The sequence below is a fragment of the Harmonia axyridis genome, chromosome 5 (genome assembly GCF_914767665.1).
Source record: "Harmonia axyridis chromosome 5, icHarAxyr1.1, whole genome shotgun sequence".
In the NCBI taxonomy this organism is placed as follows: Eukaryota; Metazoa; Arthropoda; class Insecta; order Coleoptera; family Coccinellidae; genus Harmonia; species Harmonia axyridis.
Genome location: NC_059505.1, coordinates 25,877,822 through 25,889,245, shown reverse-complemented (window position 1 = coordinate 25,889,245; position 11,424 = coordinate 25,877,822). Strand labels below are relative to the sequence as shown.

The 11,424-nt window shown below is 31.0% G+C and overlaps 1 protein-coding gene across 2 annotated transcripts in view; it reads right to left on the bottom strand.

Annotated features, from left to right (window-relative positions):
* Window positions 1-11,424, bottom strand: part of LOC123681211 (alpha-2C adrenergic receptor) — a 437,152-nt gene that overhangs the window by 55,919 nt on the left and 369,809 nt on the right. The gene's annotated exons all lie outside the window — the stretch shown is intronic.

Genomic DNA, 11,424 nt, shown 5'->3' with positions numbered 1-11,424 from the left:
ATTTTTATTATTTAGGTCGATTTTGCGTACTAAAATAGTGATGGACTAAGAGTGTGGAGTAGTCTGTGACATCCGGAAAACACCGATAGAATCTAAAATTCGATGGTTCGATAACTAAATATTACATTTCATGAATTATAACCGATTTTTCGTTGAGAAAATAAATAAAATTTTCTATCACAAAAAATTCATTACAATTCTCAAAATATAAAATTTAGTTATCGAATATCAGTTTTTGTCTGTGTTTTCCAAAAGTCACAGACTATTCTACACAGTTAGAACTTACGGTTTTCTTCTTATTTGAAGTTTTTCCTCGATAACTCTTGAAGTATTCATTTTAGGTATGGGGTTTGCTGGAATTACTTCCACTTTTTCTTTACGTAGAATCGACTGAATTAATAAAAAATATAGATTTTAAGTTGAAAATCTTGAATTTTGATAAATTTGAGTTGTCCAACTTCATGATCTTCTAAAAAATACCCTGTACATTTTTCTTCCAAACCGGGAGCAGGTTTATAATATAACGTAGCAGAATAGAAAATGATTAAGGTTTTTTCGACGAAAATTTTCTCCTGCAGAAATATTAAAGAGAATGTGAGTCCTAGTCGCCATAATTTTCTTCAATAGAATTCCATTAACCGTTAAGTTTTTACCTTAGGTATGGCATATAGCTGAAATTTTCACCACATGGCTTTAGTTTTATTATCAGATGATATAATTTAATTTTTGTAGTATGCTCTTCTAAGATCAAGAAGTGTCTGATCATATTTTTTTTTCTCTGATTTAAATGCACATTTATAATTTTCTTGATAGTTACTCAGCGTGAATAATAAGTCTAAGTTATGTTTCATTTGAATGATTACAGGATTATCGTAAAAAATTCCTTCTTTCTCTGATTTTTCAATGAAATCTTTTTGAATGGAAAATGTTTATTAAATATATTAATAAAATCGTTTGAGAAAATTTGCCATTGTTTGTTGACATCCGTTTATTCCACCGTATATACATTCGACCAGTCTTGATCTTTCAATTCCTGTAGAAATTCTTGACGAGCGTATTCAGGAAATGTACGCATTCGACTGACCGAACTGAAATCATCGATTTTGAATTCAAATGAAATTTTTTGAGCACTGAGATCGGATATATGATTAAAAACAACGAAGCTTCTTATAGCTCACACGATAATATATTAAATTTTCTGAATATTATCCAAATAGGTAGATTATCAGAATGTTGTGCATGTGATATTACATATAATATGATAATGTGATTGTAACTGTCCCTACTCCCTCGTGTCTATGACCATAAGTGTTGAAACACGTAAATTAAATAAACAAATAATAAATATAACGAATAAAATTGCTCAAAAATATATTACATAATATACACCGTATCCGTAAAGTATGGGACAAATTCATTTTTAGCTAAACAGACTATTTTAAGAAACAATCCTGAAACACTTTGATTTTTTTATTTTCATTTACCGTATTTCAAAATAATAATCTAATATACAGGGTAAATTACTTCCGAGTAATGACGTCGCCGTAATTTTTTTTAAATGGAACACCCCCATTTTGTCTTAATTTTCCGATTACTGAGTTGATTCCAAAAATGTATCACATGTTGATTCCAATTGGTATAGTGTGGACAAAAATAATAAATTAAATCTACGCAATAATTAAAACATTCACGAATACCAACAATATTGTAGTACTAAACTGTCTTTGAACAGAAATGAATTACTGAACAAATAATGACAATTCGCAAAAAACTAGACGACCATGTTTTTTATAAATTGATGAGTAATTTCTTTCATACTCTGTCTTGCTAGACCACAAGTACCAAACATGATTGAAAACAGCTTATTTTTATTAATCTAAAAATGTAACAAACTACAGGGTGTTACATTGAAACCAATTACCGCTAGAAAATAATTATTTTTGATAATATTGTTAATTTAACTAATAAAAAATGTTACGCGTTACTTTATAAGCACACACAAAACTATTGTGTTTTTGTCCACCTTGTACCAATTAGAATCAACATGTAATACATTTTTGGAATCAAAATGGGGGTGTTCCATTTAAAAAAAATGACGGTGACGTCATTACTCGAAAGTAATTCACCCTGTATATTAGATTATTATTTTGAAATACTGTATATTAGATTATTATTTTGAAATACGGTAAATTAAAATCAAAAATCGTGTTTCAGGATTATTACTTAAAATGGTCTGTTCATCTGAAAATGAATTTGTTCCATACTTTACAGACACAGTGTAGACAAACTAAGCTTATCTAGAACTAGTTTATCTATATGGGTTAGAACGTCACATGATATAATCAAACCCAAGGTCTATAGATATATCTATAGACCTTGAATCAAACTGACTCGACAGTCAATATTATTATTATTATTGTTATTATTTATTATTATTATCAGCAGATATCAGTTCATTTTGACAGACCGTTAGCACGTGGTGACCATAGATAAAATTGTTAGTTTGTCTATGGTGGTGACTCTATTATGCAGTGACGTCACCATAATACCGTGGTCCTGATATAAAGTAAATTTCCAAAAATTACCCACAAAAAAATTTATTAATATTAATAAGAATTTATTTATGAAGGATTTATGAGATCTTTTCATTTCACCCCATTTTCCGATTTTTTATTAATTGAATAAAACAGGAAGAAAAAAAAATATCATCTATTCTGTGTTAAACAAGAATTTCATTTGTACCTCAGTTAGTATTAAGCAGTGTTGTGTCTAGATTTTCTTGCTGTTGAATAACTCAGGAAGAAAAAGAAATATGTTATCTATTCTGTGCTCAACAAGAATTTCGATGGTACCTCAATATGAAATGAGATTTCAGTTAGCAGTAAGCAGTGTTGTGTCTAGATCCTTGTTCGTTTCGTTAAGTACCGAGAAAAATCAGGTAAATGAATTGTATATTCAAATTCTTGTCGTCACCAGTAATAGGTCATTAATATAACTATCATTATATTATACTTATGGGTTGACTTAATATTTTTGTTCTAGAAAATAATAATTTTTAAAGCAATATGTATTTATATATAATTGCTGTGTACAACTTCGTCAATTTTATTAGTGTCTATTAGAAATTAGTTATTCACGATTCTCCTTGGAATAGAGGTATTTTTATAGCGACATTCTGAAACTTGAATATATGGCTGCTTATTCGTCAGATATTTTTTTTTCAATCTACAGGGTGACTCGGGAGGAACAGGATAAAATCCAGAAGCGTATTGTACACGTGAAAATTGTACACATGAAAAAAACTCATATGTTCGTATACGATTCTCATTTGTATATTGCCAAATTGAAGTTCATTTTATTTTATCATGGAGAATACAATGTAATAACACAATTTTATGAATTATAAATTATACCTGAAAATTGAAGAATTAAAAGTCAACGTCAATTATTCAATCAAATTCAACATTGAAATTATTTCTTCAATTTAAATTTCAGTTTTTTTATTTCTGCCAATTTGACATGTAATGTGATTTGATCGTATAAGAACATATGAGTTCTTTTTAATTATTTTCACGTGTACAATACGCTCCTGGAGTTTGTGCCGTTACTCCCGATTCACCCTGTATAATTCTAGTCATACTTTGACATTCAGACGAAATGGTAGTTCGGCTGCTATTCTGGAATCAAGATGCAAATACTTTCAAACTGATTGCCGATTCAACACCAAATCATTTTTCTTTGATTTATTGAATAACAACTCATTTTTTGTCTATAACGTCGAATAGATTTTGTTGCTCGATTTCGAACAAGGGCGTAGAAATGGGGGGTACTGGAAGTAATTACCTCCCCAAGATTTCCAAGATATAAAGTTACAGCATTCTCGCAAAGACGAATAACGAAAATTTTCAAATGAAAGAACCAATAATCATTTTACTTTCATTGAAATCCACACGGCAGTGAATAACAGGACCCTTTTACGGTTTATGAGTTTATTATCGCATTCAAGATGAGTACCTACTTTTATGGTACTGCGAGCGCGTCTATGTCCTAGGTTTATTATTTCCTTCATCTATCTGCTTTCTCGGCCTCTTATTTGCCATCTGTGATTTCAGCATTCGTCATTGTTATATACTTAACTGTTGTTTTCGGTTTTTGTATCGTTCTCGTCACAAAATTTCAATACTCTAGTTCAAGTGACTTTGGATAAACTATACAACTCAAATTCATCAAAACACAAGATTTTCAAATTAGAACCTATATTTTTATTATTTAGGTCGATTTTGCGTACTAAAATAGTGATGGACTAAGAGTGTGGAGTAGTCTGTGACATCCGGAAAACACCGATAGAATCTAAAATTCGATGGTTCGATAACTAAATATTACATTTCATGAATTATAACCGATTTTTCGTTGAGAAAATAAATAAAATTTTCTATCACAAAAAATTCATTACAATTCTCAAAATATAAAATTTAGTTATCGAATATCAGTTTTTGTCTGTGTTTTCCAAAAGTCACAGACTATTCTACACAGTTAGAACTTACGGTTTTCTTCTTATTTGAAGTTTTTCCTCGATAACTCTTGAAGTATTCATTTTAGGTATGGGGTTTGCTGGAATTACTTCCACTTTTTCTTTACGTAGAATCGACTGAATTAATAAAAAATATAGATTTTAAGTTGAAAATCTTGAATTTTGATAAATTTGAGTTGTCCAACTTCATGATCTTCTAAAAAATACCCTGTACATTTTTCTTCCAAACCGGGAGCAGGTTTATAATATAACGTAGCAGAATAGAAAATGATTAAGGTTTTTTCGACGAAAATTTTCTCCTGCAGAAATATTAAAGAGAATGTGAGTCCTAGTCGCCATAATTTTCTTCAATAGAATTCCATTAACCGTTAAGTTTTTACCTTAGGTATGGCATATAGCTGAAATTTTCACCACATGGCTTTAGTTTTATTATCAGATGATATAATTTAATTTTTGTAGTATGCTCTTCTAAGATCAAGAAGTGTCTGATCATATTTTTTTTTCTCTGATTTAAATGCACATTTATAATTTTCTTGATAGTTACTCAGCGTGAATAATAAGTCTAAGTTATGTTTCATTTGAATGATTACAGGATTATCGTAAAAAATTCCTTCTTTCTCTGATTTTTCAATGAAATCTTTTTGAATGGAAAATGTTTATTAAATATATTAATAAAATCGTTTGAGAAAATTTGCCATTGTTTGTTGACATCCGTTTATTCCACCGTATATACATTCGACCAGTCTTGATCTTTCAATTCCTGTAGAAATTCTTGACGAGCGTATTCAGGAAATGTACGCATTCGACTGACCGAACTGAAATCATCGATTTTGAATTCAAATGAAATTTTTTGAGCACTGAGATCGGATATATGATTAAAAACAACGAAGCTTCTTATAGCTCACACGATAATATATTAAATTTTCTGAATATTATCCAAATAGGTAGATTATCAGAATGTTGTGCATGTGATATTACATATAATATGATAATGTGATTGTAACTGTCCCTACTCCCTCGTGTCTATGACCATAAGTGTTGAAACACGTAAATTAAATAAACAAATAATAAATATAACGAATAAAATTGCTCAAAAATATATTACATAATATACACCGTATCCGTAAAGTATGGGACAAATTCATTTTTAGCTAAACAGACTATTTTAAGAAACAATCCTGAAACACTTTGATTTTTTTATTTTCATTTACCGTATTTCAAAATAATAATCTAATATACAGGGTAAATTACTTCCGAGTAATGACGTCGCCGTAATTTTTTTTAAATGGAACACCCCCATTTTGTCTTAATTTTCCGATTACTGAGTTGATTCCAAAAATGTATCACATGTTGATTCCAATTGGTATAGTGTGGACAAAAATAATAAATTAAATCTACGCAATAATTAAAACATTCACGAATACCAACAATATTGTAGTACTAAACTGTCTTTGAACAGAAATGAATTACTGAACAAATAATGACAATTCGCAAAAAACTAGACGACCATGTTTTTTATAAATTGATGAGTAATTTCTTTCATACTCTGTCTTGCTAGACCACAAGTACCAAACATGATTGAAAACAGCTTATTTTTATTAATCTAAAAATGTAACAAACTACAGGGTGTTACATTGAAACCAATTACCGCTAGAAAATAATTATTTTTGATAATATTGTTAATTTAACTAATAAAAAATGTTACGCGTTACTTTATAAGCACACACAAAACTATTGTGTTTTTGTCCACCTTGTACCAATTAGAATCAACATGTAATACATTTTTGGAATCAAAATGGGGGTGTTCCATTTAAAAAAAATGACGGTGACGTCATTACTCGAAAGTAATTCACCCTGTATATTAGATTATTATTTTGAAATACTGTATATTAGATTATTATTTTGAAATACGGTAAATTAAAATCAAAAATCGTGTTTCAGGATTATTACTTAAAATGGTCTGTTCATCTGAAAATGAATTTGTTCCATACTTTACAGACACAGTGTAGACAAACTAAGCTTATCTAGAACTAGTTTATCTATATGGGTTAGAACGTCACATGATATAATCAAACCCAAGGTCTATAGATATATCTATAGACCTTGAATCAAACTGACTCGACAGTCAATATTATTATTATTATTGTTATTATTTATTATTATTATCAGCAGATATCAGTTCATTTTGACAGACCGTTAGCACGTGGTGACCATAGATAAAATTGTTAGTTTGTCTATGGTGGTGACTCTATTATGCAGTGACGTCACCATAATACCGTGGTCCTGATATAAAGTAAATTTCCAAAAATTACCCACAAAAAAATTTATTAATATTAATAAGAATTTATTTATGAAGGATTTATGAGATCTTTTCATTTCACCCCATTTTCCGATTTTTTATTAATTGAATAAAACAGGAAGAAAAAAAAATATCATCTATTCTGTGTTAAACAAGAATTTCATTTGTACCTCAGTTAGTATTAAGCAGTGTTGTGTCTAGATTTTCTTGCTGTTGAATAACTCAGGAAGAAAAAGAAATATGTTATCTATTCTGTGCTCAACAAGAATTTCGATGGTACCTCAATATGAAATGAGATTTCAGTTAGCAGTAAGCAGTGTTGTGTCTAGATCCTTGTTCGTTTCGTTAAGTACCGAGAAAAATCAGGTAAATGAATTGTATATTCAAATTCTTGTCGTCACCAGTAATAGGTCATTAATATAACTATCATTATATTATACTTATGGGTTGACTTAATATTTTTGTTCTAGAAAATAATAATTTTTAAAGCAATATGTATTTATATATAATTGCTGTGTACAACTTCGTCAATTTTATTAGTGTCTATTAGAAATTAGTTATTCACGATTCTCCTTGGAATAGAGGTATTTTTATAGCGACATTCTGAAACTTGAATATATGGCTGCTTATTCGTCAGATATTTTTTTTTCAATCTACAGGGTGACTCGGGAGGAACAGGATAAAATCCAGAAGCGTATTGTACACGTGAAAATTGTACACATGAAAAAAACTCATATGTTCGTATACGATTCTCATTTGTATATTGCCAAATTGAAGTTCATTTTATTTTATCATGGAGAATACAATGTAATAACACAATTTTATGAATTATAAATTATACCTGAAAATTGAAGAATTAAAAGTCAACGTCAATTATTCAATCAAATTCAACATTGAAATTATTTCTTCAATTTAAATTTCAGTTTTTTTATTTCTGCCAATTTGACATGTAATGTGATTTGATCGTATAAGAACATATGAGTTCTTTTTAATTATTTTCACGTGTACAATACGCTCCTGGAGTTTGTGCCGTTACTCCCGATTCACCCTGTATAATTCTAGTCATACTTTGACATTCAGACGAAATGGTAGTTCGGCTGCTATTCTGGAATCAAGATGCAAATACTTTCAAACTGATTGCCGATTCAACACCAAATCATTTTTCTTTGATTTATTGAATAACAACTCATTTTTTGTCTATAACGTCGAATAGATTTTGTTGCTCGATTTCGAACAAGGGCGTAGAAATGGGGGGTACTGGAAGTAATTACCTCCCCAAGATTTCCAAGATATAAAGTTACAGCATTCTCGCAAAGACGAATAACGAAAATTTTCAAATGAAAGAACCAATAATCATTTTACTTTCATTGAAATCCACACGGCAGTGAATAACAGGACCCTTTTACGGTTTATGAGTTTATTATCGCATTCAAGATGAGTACCTACTTTTATGGTACTGCGAGCGCGTCTATGTCCTAGGTTTATTATTTCCTTCATCTATCTGCTTTCTCGGCCTCTTATTTGCCATCTGTGATTTCAGCATTCGTCATTGTTATATACTTAACTGTTGTTTTCGGTTTTTGTATCGTTCTCGTCACAAAATTTCAATACTCTAGTTATCAAAATACTGAACTGAGTAATTCGCTTGTGAAAATTGTCTGGGATGTGTTGTACCTTTTATTGTTTTTCATTCAAATTGCAATTTATTTGTGAAGACATCAGTACTGAATTGAGTATTTCTACACGGTGTTCCTGAATTGGAGGTACAAATGAAAATGACAGATTTCTCGGATCATTTAAAAAAAAGGTCCTATAACATGAGTCCCCAAACATTTTGTTTTTGAAATGCAGGAGTTAAAGTTCAATTTTTTCTGTAATAGCACTTTCCCTTTACAAGATATTCAAATTGAATTGGCATAGATATTTTCCGATTTGAAGTTTTCGTCATGTGATTTCCTAATTTTGGATGCAAATCTACAAGGTGATATTTTTTTTGGAGGGTAGCCTGCTTTTTCCTCCAGAACTATTTTTTGGTGAACTGCTGGCAGTTATGAAAAGTGTGAAAAAAATCTCTGATCCAGTACTACACTTGGTTTCTTATAGTTTTGTCGTATCTGTCGATTTTGATAACATAATTTCAAACAGCTCTCTAGTAATCCTCAGGAAAATCCAAATTATTATAAACATCCAGTTAGTAAACTGTAATGAAGCGATGATTAATAAATATTTGATGCACTGATAATATGCATCACTTAAAAGTACGACACACTAGAAACATCCTGTATCTCGAAAACAAAGCGTTTGCGGGCCAAAGAATCTCATTTTCCTCCGTAACTCTAACACCCAGTATAAGAACAATCGAATTGGTAATGAAAAAAAATTTGAGAGATTTGGTTCAAACTTCGTTATCGAACTTCTTTTTCACACTTGATTTCGCCCTTGATATCGAAACACTGTCAATATTTCTTTTCAACAATAAATTAAACAATTTTTTTTTTTTCAGAATGAATACGCATTTGAAACCGTGTGGTGTTTGTGCACAAGTGATGAACGATGATTTTTTTGTTGGAAAATGTTTGCACATTTTCCATAAAAAATGCCTAAGCAAAGCGACATGCCCGGAATGCAATTTAGAAATTGGAGCTAATTTGGTGGAAGGAGAGTGTGGCATTTGCTTGGAGCCCCTAGAAAAAGAAATTTTCATCACGAAGTGCCGCCACGCATTTCACAATGTTTGTATCTATAAATGGGCCAGTACAAGCGGTAACTGTCCCTATTGCCGCTGCCTGGTGGATGTGAAAGATATAGCGGGGGAAACCGAGGGAGAAACGGACAGCTCTTCCTCGCATACAGAATTTTCGGATACTTTTATCCGCAATTTTGTTCGGAATTATTTCCGATTCCAAAGAACAGGAGCAGGAGCATCTCTGTACGAAGATGAGCGATTAAATCGCAATGCTCGTCTTCGTAGATGATCCGCTGTTTCTGTTTTTCAGAATGAATTAGCATTTGGAATCGTGTAATAATTGTGCACAAGTCATAAACGAAGATTTATTTGTTGGAAAATGTTTACACGTTTTTCATGAAAAAAGCCTATGCAAAGCGGCCTAATGCCCTGAGTGCAAGCAAGAAATGGGAGCTAATTAAGTGGAAGGAGAGTGTGGCATTTGTTTAGAGCCGTTGGAAAAACTTATTTTCATCACGAAGTGAAAACACGCTTTTCACAATGATTGCATTCATAAATGGGCCAATACAAGCGGTAAATGTCCTTATTGCCGCAGCCTGGTCGAAGTGAAAGATATAGGGCTTATGGTGGTGTTTTGTGCCACAAGTGCGTAAAGGAAAAGATCGTCAGAGCCTTCCTTCTGGAAGAACAAAAAAATGTTGTGAAAGTTATGAAAGCTCAACAGGGCGTAAAAGCTGCTCCTTCTAAGAAATAGTATGGAATAGCGAGTGAAACGGACAGCTCTTCCTCACATACTGGTTATTCTGATATTTTCATCCGCAATTTCGTTCGAAATTATTTCCAATTCCGAAGAATAGAAGCAGCAGCACCTCTGTACGATGAAAAGCGATTAAATCGAAATTATCGTCTTCGTAGATGATCCATTAATCTTTGATAATAGTGCGAGTTATAGTGTCGAGAACATTATTGGATCGTCTGCGTTATTTTATATTATGTAATTTTATATCATTTTATATTATGTAATTTTATATCATTTTATTATAATATTATACTGCCATTTTTATATTAATGGATTTTCATTCTTGAATTTGTTGAATAAAAATTTTTTCAAGATTTGTCCTTTTTTTGAAGAAAATATTGTGACACCTGAATTCGATCAAATTCTAATTTTTTTTTAATTATATATCTGAATTTTTTGCATTGAATTTCTCATACAGAGTGATTCGCTGCAATGGCCGACGTTTAAGGAAAACTAATCATAATTTTGTGCTGAAATTTTGCATGTTTGGTTTTGGGACAATGAACTTCCGGTTATACTGGAAACATACTACAATTCCCTTATTTCAAATGGCATACCCAGTATATTATTGCATCATTACATAGCTTTCTTGATGATAATTTCAGCAATATGCCATACCTCGGACAAAAACTAAACGGTTCATGAGTAATAGGATTCTTATGAAAAAATGGTTGCGACAGATTCACAATTTTCTGAATATTGCTGCAGAAATTTTTTTTTGGAGAAACCTTTTTCATTTTCGGTTCTGCATATACATAGTATTATAAGATTGTTTGCAGTTTGGATCAAAAATGTACAATGTGTTTATAAAAATATCATGAACTTGTATATTCAGAGTCACTTGGAGAAAGATGAATATTTCGATTATACAAGGTTTGTCCAAGTTTCCAGAAATTTCTTTGGGGCCAGTGAATTTATTGCCTAGATACTTTCAAATAAACTCTGGTACTTAGCAGATCGCGGTATCCACTTCAAAGGGACATCAATGATCAAGCGTTTTTATGCACTAGTTCAAGTGACTTTGGATAAACTATACAACTCAAATTCATCAAAACACAAGATTTTCAAATTAGAACCTATATTTTTATTATTTAGGTCGATTTTGCGTA